Source organism: Callorhinus ursinus, unplaced genomic scaffold, assembly GCF_003265705.2.
Source record: "Callorhinus ursinus isolate GAN/ISIS: 27379988/994484 unplaced genomic scaffold, GSC_fseal_2.0 scaffold28, whole genome shotgun sequence".
Taxonomy (NCBI): domain Eukaryota; kingdom Metazoa; phylum Chordata; class Mammalia; order Carnivora; family Otariidae; genus Callorhinus; species Callorhinus ursinus.
Window position 1 is genome coordinate 11,978,871 of NW_027397090.1, and position 15,588 is coordinate 11,994,458.

Consider the following 15,588-nt stretch of genomic DNA (forward strand, 5'->3'; position numbering starts at 1 on the left):
ATGAGTCTATTATATCCCAACAATAAAGGCTGAGAAGGCTTATGGAGTGTTTTATGCTAAAACAAGAACAAGTTAGTATTAAAAGCAATAATAATAATGGTTAGGGTGGTTTTTAATATTTTTTTAAAGATTTTATTTATTTATTTGACCGAGAGAGACACAGCGAGAGAGGGAACACAAGCAGAGGGAGTGTGAGAGGGAGAAGCAGGCTTCCCGCCGAGCAGAAAGCCCGATGCGGGGCTCGATCCCAGGACCCTGGGATCATGACCTGAGCCGAAGGCAGACGCTTAACAACTGAGCCACCCAGGCACCCCGGTTTTTAATATTTTATTGGAGCTGTGCCACACTTTCATCCTGCCTGTGTACCCTCAAGTGGATTTTCTTTTATTTACTTAAACTATGGTCAGAATCAGATGAGAGGTAGCAGGAATATAACTTAAGGAACAAAATTGTATAGGAATAACAGTAGACATGGTGACCAGTGTTTTCTGAAAAGGAGCCTCTGTGGTTCAGAATGAGAATTCAAGGCTACTTCAAGTTCAGTGATCCTTCCACCAGACACCCTGCAACCACAGGGCTCAGCCTTTCAGTCAAAATATAAGGTGATATCTCTGCTTGAATATGTAGTTTAGCAGGTCCCTGTGAGAAGAGGCTGGGCACTCTACATAGTCAGGAGTATTTGGGGTTAAATTTTGCCTCTGTGTGCATACCAATGAGTAAATAGTTTTCCTAGAGCAAGTAAAATCTATAATGTGGGTTAATTTCTTGTTCCCAGACACTAACATTATGGTAGGACTCCAGAGTATCACTACAATATACACAGCCAACACCAATTATTAATGAATTTTACATGACACAAGGTCAAATTCATTGTATGTACCTCTTTTAAGATATCACCTTTTGACAGAACATTCACCATTACTCACCACTTGCCTCCCTATTTCCAAATGTCAGGTAGTGCTTAGTGTTGGGCACATGGACCCCGGGACCAGACCAGCAGCATTTTAATTCTGACTACTCCACTTATGAACTCTGTGACCATAGGCAGAAGAGTTGTCTGACCTCTTTGTTCCTTAGAAAACCTACAAAAAGGAGATGAGAAAGAAATAGGAAAAAATAGGGGCCAACCTCTTATCTTCTCATTTCTGTCTTAGCGATGAAGAAACAGGTTAGGGAGGGTGGTTATTAGAATTGAGTTAATTTATGTAGGAGAATCACTATAATCCCTGGCACAGGATAGGTGCTCGAGATGTTAACTGTTACTCTAACTATTGTCTTTTTCAAAACCTGAATTTTGCTCCCCATTTCTTTCAAGGCATCAGTGGACAAAGTGGGTCAGTGAAGTCAGAGATTTGGTTTGCCACCTACTAGATCAGTGGTTAAGTTACTCCCACCACCTGATTTGGTTTCCTTTTCTATGAGTTGTTTACACTAAAACAATATGAGTCACACCTTACATATTCAATAAATAACAGTTTTCTTCTTCCCTCCTGCTTGATGTGCAGGCCTCATAAGACAGACAATTCACATGGACTTGTTATTGGGAAGAAAATCTCTTTTCCAAATTAAATAAGAAAAAGTGGGTAATAGTGAAGCCTTTCAGCTAAGAAAAAGTGTGTAATGAGGATAAAAACCCCAAATCTCTACTTTGCTCCTGATAGCAAGAGAGAGCTTGAGGAGGGCCTGAGTGAGTAGTTAACTGAGGGTAGCATAGCCAGTCCTGGATTTTTTACATTTGGGCCTAGAATTTAAGTCTGCCACTGCCTGGTTTTCTTCTCTGTAAAACACTGTACGATACTAGGAGGAAATGGGAATAAACAAGGGATCAGAAATATAGTCCCTCTTTATAAACAGTTGATAGCCCATGTAGAGTTATAGAGTGCCACATAAACCCAACCAGGGGAAGATACCTCTGGTGGCCAGGAGGTAAGAGGAGAAACAGAAGAAAGATATGACCTCGTAGAAAAGACCCATGAAGTCTCATGAGGCCAAATGAGCCCCTATATTTGATCAGGGTATAAAAAGTACTATGACTTTATAACTCTGGGGAAAGGAACAACAAAGACTTCATTAGAAATATTATTTCCCATTGCAAACTGTAGCTAGTCAGTTATAATAATTGTTTATTGATATGTTAATATAAATTGCATATGAAGCCAAGTACCATAACATTTAATGAAATTCAGGTTGTTTTGTTAATAAGGTGAATGGCCGCAAGCATAGATAACCAACTCATTTGTATGGTCTTTTTCGGAGGGCTACTCAAAATCCAGGAACCTTAGTCCAGGAATTCTTAGTAGAAAATGTTGCAACAGAGGCAGACATGAGCAAGCTTCAGGGATATTGGTTAAGGATTCCCAGGAGAGAATTGAAGGCTGAAGCTGCCTTCTTGTTCATTAAGTTGAGAACTTGTTCCTCTGAATATCATTTTGAAGTGTCTACACTGGAGGATATATCTGTGATGAAATAACATTATCAGTAAATATCAGGAGGACAGGAAGATAGTAATCTTGCTCCTAATGATGTGAGATGTCTCTGAGTAAAGGTTTATTGTTCTTGATACTGATTTGGTTTGGCTTTACTAAGGTGCCTACCAAAAGTGCAGACACCAAATCTTTCCTATATTCAGTTCCCTTATTATGAAATGCCTAGAGCTGTACAGCATCCTTTGGGTACATTATAAATGTTTATTGGAACCTGAGGGGTTGAATTACATAAAGCATTCTGCTTATCTTGTAAGAAATTATTCTGATCTAGTAATAGCCCTTCACCCAAGGTGTAACTTAGCTTTGCTAGCATGGTGCGGACTACAGAAACTGGCAGCTGAAAGAATTATGTGTAAATAAGACCAAGGTAATACCTGGGAATGGTGGCCATCTGGTTCAAAGAAAGTGAGACCTGTTACCGGTCTGTGCAAAGCTGATTGCTTCCACACCTTCTGTGCTAACCATGCATAGCCTAGCTTTGGAAACCCACTGCAGCTTGCACACAGCAAGTGTGTACATAGCTGTTCGCGTCCCTGGAATAAGCTTGACAGCTTTGGAACATTTAGCCAAAAGAGCAGTGTATTTAACCCTGTGTCCCAGGGGTCCCATGGCCCATTTGCCATTGGTTTCCAAGATTCAAGTTCTGTAATGGAATAATAGAGACTTGCACCAGGGATCCTGCAGGAAAATACACATTCATCAAGGTCAGGCCAGGAGTGGGGGATGGTTGAAAGAACCATGAAAATAGAAAATACGTATCTACCCCTGCCAAGATGTCTTTCTGGCTTTCCTTCCAAAAAATCATCTTGTTCTCCTCTTACTCTGAGTCAGGGGTTCTAAACTCTGTCTGAGCCCTTCTCTCTCTCTCTCTCTCTCTCTCTTTTTTTTCCATAATGGATATTTGTAATACCCCTGTTGTATTCTGAAATGGAAGTATGTTAAGTGACCTGTCTGTACCTACATCGACAAAAGTCAGTGAAATGCTTTAAGTAAATGTAAAATAAAAGGAAAATGTAAGAGAAGTACTTAGTAATAAAACAGCATAAGTTTGAACATATCCATTTTGAGGCAAAATGAACCATAAGACACAATTTTACCTGTATACATAATCAGCACCAAGCTACAAATGCAGACTGAAAATGGTGTTAATTTTGGCTACTTAAATATCTTAAATAGTATGGTTATTGGTGATGCAGTTTTTCTGAAATGGTGAGCACCTCTTGGTAAATACTCAGCAACATAAAGATGATTGTCCCTTGATTTGCAAGGTGGCTGCATTCCTAGAAAATTCAGTGAATATAAAAATAAAGCAAAAATATATATTTTTGTCTATATTTAAAATGGAGTTAAGGTCTGGACTTGGCTAACTCACCATAATAAAATAAAATATGAAAAAAAGGAAAAAAACCAGATGTTTCATCTGTATGGATATCTGGGAAAACATGTAGGAATTGCGAGAGATGTGAAAAAATTCTTTCCTGGGACAGACTGTTCCAGAGTGTATAGCTATTTGCGCCCTTGACCGTATCCAGAACGCCAGTACTCGCCCCAGCCCAGCAATCCCATAATCATCGTGAAGAGCAAAAACTCAGATTTCGAAAACAGCCTGGAATATAGTTGCGTTTGTCCAACTGCTCAAAAGCAAATGCCATGATGAGCTTAGACATGTAAGAAATTTGCTCTGAGGAAAAGTTGGGGGGGAGCAGGAGGAGATTGTCTAATCTCTCCCTTAAGATGGGAGATTGGAGGAAGGAAAGAAAGAAGCCCTTAGGCTGTAGTGCACATCTACTGATGTTTGGGTAGTGTCAGCAAGGATCTGCAGTTGCCCCTCAGAGGAGTTGTACATCTCCCGGGACTGGGCCTGCCTTAGTTTCCCCGCTGGACTCATTCATTGGTTGGGAACCACCGATGGGAATCATGGTCTTGGCACAAGCAAGGATGGATTTTAGAGCCCAGACCTCCATCTCTCTGCACTTCAGCAGGGGATTTGAGAGATACATTTTCATGCAGCCACACACACGTTCCTCCTCTTTACTTATTTAACTTTACCTATATTTCAGCTCAAGTTCTATCTCTCATCTAAAAATTTTCCCAAGGACTTCTTTCATACACATGGGATAATTACTTTTGACCTATTCTACCCATTGCTGTTAAGTGTAGATAGTTGATGCTTGGCAATCAGAGATTCAACACATAGTTTCCATCACTTGTGAGCAACTGCGAGGCCCATGATGGGTAATGACTTAAATTTGAGATTTTGTTTCAAACTCTTAAGAACTGTGAGACTGGCTTATGGAAGCAAGGCACATGACTAATAATGGAATCTAGTTGATCACTTAACACTGATACCTTGTTCTTTACAAATGCAGAAATTCTAGGGCTTACTAAAACTTCCTTTTGAGGTTAATTTCTTCCTAAAAACATGCGGATGCTGGTAACGGATTGAGAAGCAGCTGAAGAGTTATAAGGAAGTGATTATTCCTAGCCAGAAATAGGCTATGTTATATATAATTTTAGACCTATTTAGGGAAAATCATTTATGTCTGAAGGTGCCATTTAAGTATTTTTGGCCGTATTTTATGAGGGAAATTATGAATTTTGAGATGCAAGAATGTCTTAGGACATAATTCTTAGGGATAGCAAGAGTCTTTTATTCTGCCCAAGCAGCATTTTATGCATCTTATTTCGGCTCCCCGGGTAGATGTGACCTCCTGAAAAATAAGGACTATCTTATTTCTCCACAGCTCCTAGCATGGATCCTTTAACAAACACATATTGCTCAGAAATAACCAATTCTTCAGATGCAAGTAAAGCTCACACAATACACGAGAAATAATTGGTTATCCTGCCAAATGAACTGCAGCAGCTGGGGTGAATGTTGGTTTCAGCTGCATGATAGGGAAGTCACTCATTCTACCAAAAGTGGGTTGCAGTCCTGTCATTATCACTAGAGCATGAGCCATACTAAGAGGCAGGTCAGAAAGCACTCAAAGAGAATGTTTTAAGCCATGCGATCGGCATGAGAAGCCATTTCCTGGAAAACAGTTACTTGTCACAAGGCATTTAGTAGATGGCATTGGAAAAGAGTGACTGCCTTTACATAGCATAGATAGTGCTTCTATTCAAAAGCATCTGGAGCTTCTGAAAATGCACACTGGTAATCTGGGACCTGGATTTGGGTAAGTGACGATCATCACTCAGACTCCCGTGGAATGGGACAGCATAAGGATGACACGAAAGAGTAGAAACAGGACCGTGATCCCAGAGAAGTCCAACAGGGTTGTTATGTGAGTTTCACCCCTCACTGAGTTCAGCTGGAGTTAAAGGGATAAAGGACTGGAAATCTGGAGTCCCACTTGCATGTACACAGTATAGGTTATGGGGCATAGTTACGTACCTCATTTTCTTTTTTTTTTTTTAACCTCATTTTCATTTCATACGGAAAGTGGAATAATTCTTCATTTAAAGCATCCCTCCAAGTATGGGAGTAGAAGAGGAATGAGCCTGATATACCTGGTCTATTGGAGACAAGAAGCCGCTGCTAGGATCGGGCTAACCCAAGCAAGGTACATGCCTTTAGTGAATGCTGCTTTTGTGAAGTTCATTTCTGTCTTAGTGGATTGTTGGTTACACCAAGTTAAAAAAGAAAAAAAGGCAGAAAAACCATATTTTTTTCCAAAAGGACTCAGTGGTAGGTCCGTCCTAAGTGGTAAAGTTTTCACTGAACTATAATCTTCGCAATAAAAGAGGCTGTTCAAAGTAGATTTTACAAGTCTCATAGCACTTAATCTGTCCAGTATACTATTCAGTATAGCATTTGATGATCATAATAAAAACAGTAAGGAAAAGAAATAATTAAATTATGGTTTTGGACACCAGTGTTCTAAAATTTTCAGGCACTCTAAATTTCAAATCTTTGTCTCCAGGGTCCTTGTAAGGTTGTTTTTTTACTATGAGTTCTCTGTTTTCAGTTAATATAATAAGGACATCATTTCAAAACCCAAAGACGGAAAGCCAAGCAGTGTTTTGAATTTATAAGACACATAATCAGATTAACTTAAGAAAAAAGCCATGTTATTATTGAGGAAATTACTGTCCTAAAAAAAATCCCTTTAGATGCTCTCGGTTCTGCGATTTTCTGTATTGTTTCCACTGTATTGCATAGTTATTGTGGTTACAGCTTTATTATTTTCCTTTGGGAAAGGGCATGGAGTATGATGAGATGTTAGAGTTCCACGTGGTTCTATATTTCTCTATACCTTTGTTGTTGGAAATGGTGGCAAAAGCATTTTAAAGTCAGCAGTGGACAAGTGCAAAATGCTATATAGTTTTAGTAGATTTCATTGTTCAACAGTTACTCTTTAATGACCTGGTCTCCCACCCAAAGATGACCGTGACCACAAATCTGAGGCAGTGTGCTCTTCTCAACTTCTCTGAGCAAAGATATTTATTTAAAAGCCACATGAGATTGATTTGCGAATGTTGAACCACCCTTGCATCCCAGGAATAAGTCCCACTTGGTTGTGGTGAATAATCCTTTTAATGTACTGTTGGATCCTATTGGCTAGGATCTTGTTGAGTATTTTGGCGTCCATGATCATCAGGGATATTGGTCTGTAATTCTCCTTTTTTGTAGGGTCTTTACCTGGTTTGGGGATCATGGTAATGCTGGCCTCAAAGAACGAGTTTGGAAGTTTTCCTTCTGTTCCCATTTTTTGAAACAGCTTCAGTAGAATAGGTATTATTTCTTCTTTAAATGTTTGGTAGAATTCCCCTGGGAAGCCATTTAGCCCTGGACTCTTGTTTTTGGGGAGGTATTTGATTACTGCTTCAATTTTGATACTGCTTATTGGTTATTCAGATTGTCTATTTCTTCCTGTTTCAGTCTTGGTAGTTTGTAAGTTTCCAGGAAGGTATCCATTTCTTCCAGGTTGCTTAATTTGTTGGCATATAGTTGCTGGTAATAATTTCTAATAATTGTTTCTATTTCCTTGATGTTAGTCATGATCTCTCCCCTTTCATTCATGATTTTATTAATTTAGGTCCTTTCTCTTTTCTTTTGGATAATTCTGGCCAGAGGCTTATCAATCTTATTAATTCTTTCAAAGGACCAGCTTCGTTGGTTTCTAGTTTTGTTGATCTCTTCTGTTTTTCTGGTTTCTATTTCATTGATCTTTGCTCTAATCTTTATTATTTCTCTTCTCCTGCTTGGTTTAGGTGGTCTTTCTCTAGCTCCTTTAGTTGTAAGGTTAGCTTGTACATTTGGGATTTTGCTACTTTTTTGAGAGAGGTTTGGATAGCTATGTATTTTGCCCTTAGGACCACCTTTGTAGTATCCCAGAGGTTTTGGACCGATGTGTTTTCATTCTCATTAGTTTCCATGAATTGTTTAAGTTCTTCTTTAATTTCCTGGCTGACCTAGTCATTCTTTAGCAGGGCGGAAGGAATAGCACAGAGGACCATAGGGGAAAACTGAAGGGGGAGAAATCAAAGGGGGAGATGAACCATGAGAGACTCTGGACTCCCGGAAACAAACTGAAGGTTGCAGAAGGGAGGGGGTCGGGAGATGGGGTATGAGGGTGATGAGTATTAAGGAGGGCACGTGTTGTGATGAGTACTGGGTGTTATATGCAATTAATGAATCACTGAACACTACATCAAAAACTAATGATGTACTATACAGTGGCTAACTGAACATAATAAAATAAAAAGCTACAAGAGATCCTGTTTCTGGTTCTGTTTGTATTTTGTCAGCTGTTTGCGGGTTCCCCTTCCTGTGATAAATGTGAACATCCTCAGGGCAGGAGCCATGTCACACCCATCTCTAGACACCCCCCCCAATAGTACATGGCAGAGTACCTGGCACAGTCAAGTGGTGTTCAGTTCACTTGTATTGAAGGAGTTTGAAAAGTCCTGCCTTAGTCCCGTTTTTTCAGAATAACTGTGGCTCTGGGAATTTCCGGCTTCAGTGTCTTTAGAAGTCTATCAAAGATGGGTGACATTTCAGAAACTTAGGGTTTCCTCTAGAATTTGAATAGAGAGTCCCTGGCTGGTTTGCCACTTTATTCATTTTTTTCCTTTGGATCAGTGACTTTATTATTTTTTTTGAAATTCTTTACATATTTTTTTTAATCTGAGTAAAGTTGACATACAATGTTACATTAGTTTCAGGTGTACAACATAGTGATTCAGCTTCTTTCTATATTATGCTGGCTGCCATCAGTGAGCCCGCAGCACTATTCTATTATCACTGAGTGTATTCCCTATGCTGTGCCTTTTATTTCTGTGACTTATTCATTCTTTTTCCATTTGTAGCTGGAAGCCTGTACCTTACCTCCCATGCCCCTCTGTCCTCTTTCTGTTCTTTGTGTTTATAGATCTGATTCTTTTTGCTTCTTTGTTTATTCTTTGTTTTTGTTTGTTTTTTAGATTCCATATGTAAGTGAAATCATGTCATGTTTGTCTTTCTCTGTCTGACCTATTTCACTTAGCATAATGCCCTTGAGGTCCATACAGGTTGTCACTAGCGGCAAGGTCTCTTCTTGTATGGCTGTGTAATATTTCATTGTATGTATCACATCTTCCTTATCTGTTATAATTAAAAATAAAAATTGCGTATGATCCAATAATTCCACTACTGGGTATTTACCCAAAGAAAATGAAAAACCAATTTGAAAAGATATATACACTCCTATGTTTATTGCAGTATTACTTACAGTAGCCTAGATATGGTAGCAGCCCAAGTGTTCATCGATGGACAAATGGTTTATCATTTTGAAGCAGCCTATTCATAAACTGGATTTGGGGGATGTTGTGCGAAATGTATGGATTTTGGAAGGAAAGGTAATTTACTCCATTCTTGTGTAAAAGAGACACTGAAGTTGAGGCCATAGTTGTAGCTGTCTTACAGCCTTATAGCTACAAAAAGTAAACTTGGTAGAGTGGAAAAAGCCAGAACATTAGCATCTGTCAAAGATGGACACAAATTCTAGCACGCACTTAGCTACATGACTTTGAAAAACAAAGGTATAGTATTATATCAGTTAAGAACTTTGATGTTGTACTTTAAAGAAAACCAAGTCAAATTGGCTTAAATCCAAAGGAAATATATTGGCTCAAGTATAAGTCCAGTGGCAGTTTAGAGACTCAAATCATACACTCAGGTACAGTTTCCCCGAATCTCTGTTCTGCATTCCTCTCTGTGATGTTTCATCTTGAGTTGGCCTTCCTTATGGCATAAACATGGCTGCAGGAATCCTAGGCCTTGTAATACTACTGAGTCCAGGAGAAGAAAGGAAACTGCTCTCTCCCAGAAGTCTGGACAAGTATTCCTTTGAGTCTCAAGCCTCTGACTGGAATACTTTCCCATTCTTGAACCATATATGATGCCCAAAAGACTGTGATGGGCTGAATTGTATCGCCTCTCCAAATTCATATTTTGAACTCCCAAACCCTACTAGTACCTAAAAATGTGACTGTATTTGGAGATAGGGCCTTTAAAGAGGTAACTAAGGTGAAATAAGGTCATATGGGTGGGCTCTGTTATATGACTGGTATCCTTATAAGAAGAGGGGATTAGAACAGGTATATTGGAGCACATGGAGGGAAGACCATGTGAAGACACAGCAGGAAGCCTGACCTACAAACCAAGGAGACATGCTACAAAAGAAATCAAACTTGCTCACACCTTGATTCTGGATTTCTAGCCTCCAGAACTGTGAGAAAATACATTTCTGTTATTTAAGCCGCCCAGCCTGTGTATTTTGTTATGGCAGCTCTCACAAACTAATATAAGAAGACAGGTTATACTGGTATGACCCAGTCAGAGCCTAGTCCTAGACATGGGGTATCGTCAACCTCTTTCACCTTTATGGTTGAAAAAGAAGCAAGAGCAGTTTCCCAAAGGAGATTTCCATTTATGTCTCTAGTTGGAGAATAAATCTGGAATAGTCAAACTCAGATGCCCCATATGTGTGTGTGTGTGTGTGTGTGTAGAACAAGGCCTTGCTTATGGTAGTCAGTAAACATCCACTGGCCCATCCTTCCCTTCTTGCTTTCCTTAAACTTAATATTAGTTCTGTTTTACCTCTATAATTTCACTGAATTGGTTTCATAAAAGAGCAGAACTTTACAAGTTTTCTTTTTTCTAATAATTTTTTATTGTTATGTCAACCACCATACATTACATCATTAGTTTTTGATGTAATGTTCTATGATTCATTGTTTGTGCATAACACCCAGTGCTCCACGCAGAATGTGCCCTCCTTAATACCCGTCACCAGGCTAACCCATCCCCCCAGCCCCCTCCCCTCTAGAACCCTCAGTTTGTTTTTCAGAGCCCATCGTCTCTCATGGTTCATCTCCCCCTCCGACTTACTCCCCTTCATTCTTCCCCTCCTGCTATTTTCTTCTTCTTTTTTTTCTTAACATATATTGCATTATTTGTTTCAGAGTACGGATCCGTGATTCATCAGTCTTGTACAATTCACAGTGCTCACCATAGCACATACCCTCCCCAATGTCTATCACCCAGCCACCCCATCCCTCCCAACCCCCACCACTCCAGCAACCCTCAGTTTGTTTACTGAGATTAAGAATTCCTCATATCAGTGAGGTCATATGATACATGTCTTTCTCTGATTGACTTATTTCACTCAGCATAACACCCTCCAGTTCCATCCATGTCGTTGCAAATGGCAAGATCTCATTCCTTTTGATGGCTGCATAATATTCCATTGTGTATATATACCACTTCTTCTTTATCCATTCATCTGTCGATGGACATCTTGGCTCTTTCCACAGTTTGGCTATTGTGGACATTGCTGCTATAAACATCGGGGTGCACGTACCCCTTCGGATCCCTACATTTGTATCTTTGTGGTAAATACCCAGTACTGCAATTGCTGGATCATATGGTAGCTCTATTTTCACCTGTTTGAGGAACCTCCATACTGTTTTCCAGAGGGGTTGCACCAGCTTGCATTCCCACCAACAGTGTAGGACGGTTCCCCTTTCTCCACATCCCCGCCAACATCTGTCATTTCCTGACTTGTTAATTTTAGTCATTCTGACGGGTGTGAGGTGGTATCTCATTGAGGTTTTGATTTGGATTTCCCTGATGCCGAGCGATGTTGAGCACTTTTTCATGTTCCTGTTGGCCATTTGGATGTCTTCTTTGGAAAAATGTCTGTTCATGTCTTCTGCCCATTTCTTGATTGGATTATTTGTTCTCTGGGTGTTGAGTTTGATAAGTTCTTTATAGATTTTGGATACTAGCCCTTTATCTGATATGTCATTGGCAAATATCTTCTCCCATTCTGTCGGTTGTCTTTTGGTTTTGTGGACTGTTTCTTTTGCTGTGCAAAAGCTTTTTATCTTGATGAAATCCCAATAGTTCATTTTTGCCCTGGCTTCCCTTGCCTTTGGCGATGTTTCTAGGAAGAAGTTGCTGTGGCTGAGGTGGAAGAGTTTGCTGCCTGTGTTCTCCTTTAGGATTTTGATGGACTCCTGTCTCACATTTAGGTCTTCCAACCATTTGGAGTCTATTTGTGTGTGTGGTGTAAGGAAATGGTCCAGTTTCATTCTTCTGCATGTGGCTGTCCAATTTTCCCACCACCATTTGTTGACGAGACTGTCTTTTTTCCATTGGACATTCTTTCCTGCTTTGTCAAAGATGAGTTGACCGTAGAGTTGAGGGTCCATTTCTGGGCTCTCGATTCTCTTCCATTGTTCTATGTGTCTGTTTTTGTGCCAGTACCATACTGTCTTGATGATGACAGCTTTGTAATAGAGCTGGAAGTCCGGAATTGTGATGCCGCCAGCTTTGCTTTTCTTTTTCAATATTCTTCTAGCTATGCGGGGTCACTTCTGGTTCCATACAAATTTTAGGATTATTTGTTCCATTTCTTTGAAAAAGGTGGATGGTATTTTAATGGGGATTGCATTGAATGTGTAGATTCCTCTAGGTAGCACTGACATCTTCACAATGTTTGTTCTTCTAATCCATGAGCATGGAATATTTTTCCATTTCTTTGTGTCTTCTTCAAATTCTTTCATGAATATTTTATAGTTTTCTGAGTACAGATCCTTTGCCTCTTTGGTTAAATTTATTCCTAGGTATCTTATGGTTTTGGGTGCAATTGTGAATGGGATCGACGCCTTGATTTGTCTCTCTTCTGTCTTGTTGTTGGTGTATAGGAATGCCACTGATTTCTGTGCATTGATTTTATATCCTGCCACTTGACTGAATTCCTGTATGAGTTCTAGCAGTTTTGGGGTGGAGTCTCTTGGGTTTTCCACCTACAGTATCATATCATCTGCAAAGAGTGAGAGTTGGACTTCCTCTTTGCCGTTTGGATGCCTCTTTGATTTCTTTTTGTTGTCTGATTGCTGTGGCTAGGACTTCTAATACTATGTTGAATAGCAGTGGTGAGAGTGGACATCCCTGCCGCGTTCCTGACCTTAGGGGAAAAGCTCTCAGCTTTTCCCCATTGAGAATGATATTCGCTGTAGGTTTTTCGTAGATGGCTTTTATGATACTGAGATATGGACCCTCTATCCCTATACTCTGAAGAGTTTTCATCAAGAAAGGATGCTGTACTTTGTCAAATGCTTTTTCTGCATCTATTGAGAGGATCATAGGATTCTTGTTCTTTCTTTTGTTAATGTATTGTATCACGTTGATTGATTTGCAGATGTTGAACCCACCTTGCAGCCCAGGGATAAATCCCACTTGGTCGTGGTGAATAATCCTTTTAATGTACTGTTGGATCCTATTGGCTAGTATTTTGGTGAGAATTTTTGCATCGATGTTCATCAAGGATATTGGTCTGTAATTCTCCTTTTTGGTGGGGTCTTTGTCTGGTTTGGGGATCAAGGTAATGGTGGCCTCATAAAATGAGTTCGGAAGTTTCCTTCCATTTCTATTTTTTGGAAGAGTTTCAGGAGAATAGGTATTAATTCTTCTTTAAATGTTTGGTAGAATTCCCCTGGGAAGCCATCTGGCCCTGGGCTTTTGTTTGTTGGGAGATTTTTGATGACTGCTTCAATTTCCTTAGTGGTTATAGGTCTGTTCAGGTTTATCTATTTCTTCCTGGTTCAATTTTGGTAGTTGATACAGCTCTAGGAATGCACCCATTTCTTCCAGGTTATCTAATTTGCTGGCATAGAGTTGCTCATAATATGTTCTTATAATCGTTTATATTTCTTTGGTGTTGGTTGTGATCTCTCCTCTTTCATTCATGATTTTGTGGATTTGGGTCATTTCTCTTTTCTTTTGGATAAGTCTGGCCAGGGGTTTATCAATCTTGTTAATTCTTTCAAAGAACCAGCTCCTAGTTTCGTTGATCTGTTCGACTGTTCTTTTGGTTTCTAGTTCATTGATTTCTACTCTGATCTTTATAATTTCTCTTCTCCTGCTGGGTTTAGGCTTTATTTGCTGTTCTTTCTCCAGCTCCTTTAGGTGTAGGGTTAGGTTGTGTATTTGAGACCTTTCTTGTTTCTTGAGAAAGGCTTGTATTGTTATATACTTTCCTCTTAGGACTGCCTTTGCTGTATGCCAAAGATTTTGAACAGTTGTGTTTTCATTTTCATTGGTTTCCATGAATTTTTAAAATTCTTCTTTAATTTCCTGGTTGAGCCATTCATTCTTTAGTAGGATGCTCTTTAGCCTCCATGTATTTGAGTTCTTTCCGACTTTCCTCTTGTGATTGAGTTCTAATCTCAAAGCATTGTGGTCTGAAAATATGCAGGGAATGATCCCAATCTTTTGGTACCGGTTGAGACCTGATTTGTGACCTAGGATGTGATCGATTCTGGAGAATGTTCCATGGGCACTAGAGAAGGATGTGTATTCCGTTGCTTTGGGATGGAATGTTCTGAATATGTCTGTAAAGTCCATTTGGTCCAGTGTTTCATTTAAAGTGTTTATTTCCTTGTTGGTCTTTAGCTTAGATGATCTGTCCATTTCAGTTAGGGGGGTGTTAAAGTCCCCCACTATTATTGTATTGTTGTCCATTTGTTTCTTTGCTTTTGTTATTAATTGCCTTATATAATTGGCTGCTCTCACGTTAGGGGCATAGATATTTACAATTGTTAGATCTTCTTCTCAGATAGACCCTTTAATTAGGATATAATGTCCTTCTTCATCTCTTATTACAGTCTTAGTTTTAAAATCTAATTTGTCTGATATAAGGATTGCCACCCCAGCTTTCTTTTGGTGTCCATTAGCATGGTAAATGGTTTTCCATCCCCTAACTTTCAATCTGGGGGTGTCTTTGGGTCTAAAGTGAGTCTCTTGCAGGCAGCACATTGATGGATCTTGTTTTTTAATCCAATCTGATAGCCTGTGTCTTTTGATTGGGGCATTGAGCCCATTTACATGCAGGGTAACTATTGAAAGGTATGAATTTAGTGCCATTGTATTGCCTGTAAGGTGACTGTTACTCTATATTGTCTGTGTTCCTTTCTGATCTATGTTGCTTTTAGGCTCTCTTTTTGCTTAGAGGACTTCTTTCAATATTTCTTGTAGGGCTGTTTTGTGTTTGCAAATTCCTTTAGTTTTTGTTTGTCCTGGAAGCTTTTTATCTCTCCTTCTATTTTCAATGATAGCCTAGCTGGATATAGTATTCTTGGCTGCATATTTTTCTCATTAATGCTCTGAAGATATCATGCCAGTCCTTTCTGGCCTGCCAGGTGTCTGTGGATAGGTCTGTTGCCAATCTAATGTTTCTACCATTGTAGGTTACATATCTCTTCTCCTGAGCTGCTTTCAGGATTTTCTCTTTGTCTCTCAGACTTTTAAGTTTTACTATTAGATGTCGGGGTGTTGACCTATTTTTATTGATTTTGAGAGGGGTTCTCTGTGCCTCCTGAATTTTGACGCCTGTTTCCTTCCCCACATTAGGGAAGTTCTCTGCTATAATTTGCTCGAATATACCTTCCTCCCCTCTCTCTCTTTCTTTTTCTTTGGGATCCCAATTATTCTAATGTTGTTTCGTGTTATCGTATCGCATATCTCTCGAATTCTGCCCTCGTGATCCTGTAGTTGTTTCTCTCTCTTTTTCTCAGCCTCTTTATTTTCCATCATTTGGTCTTCTATATC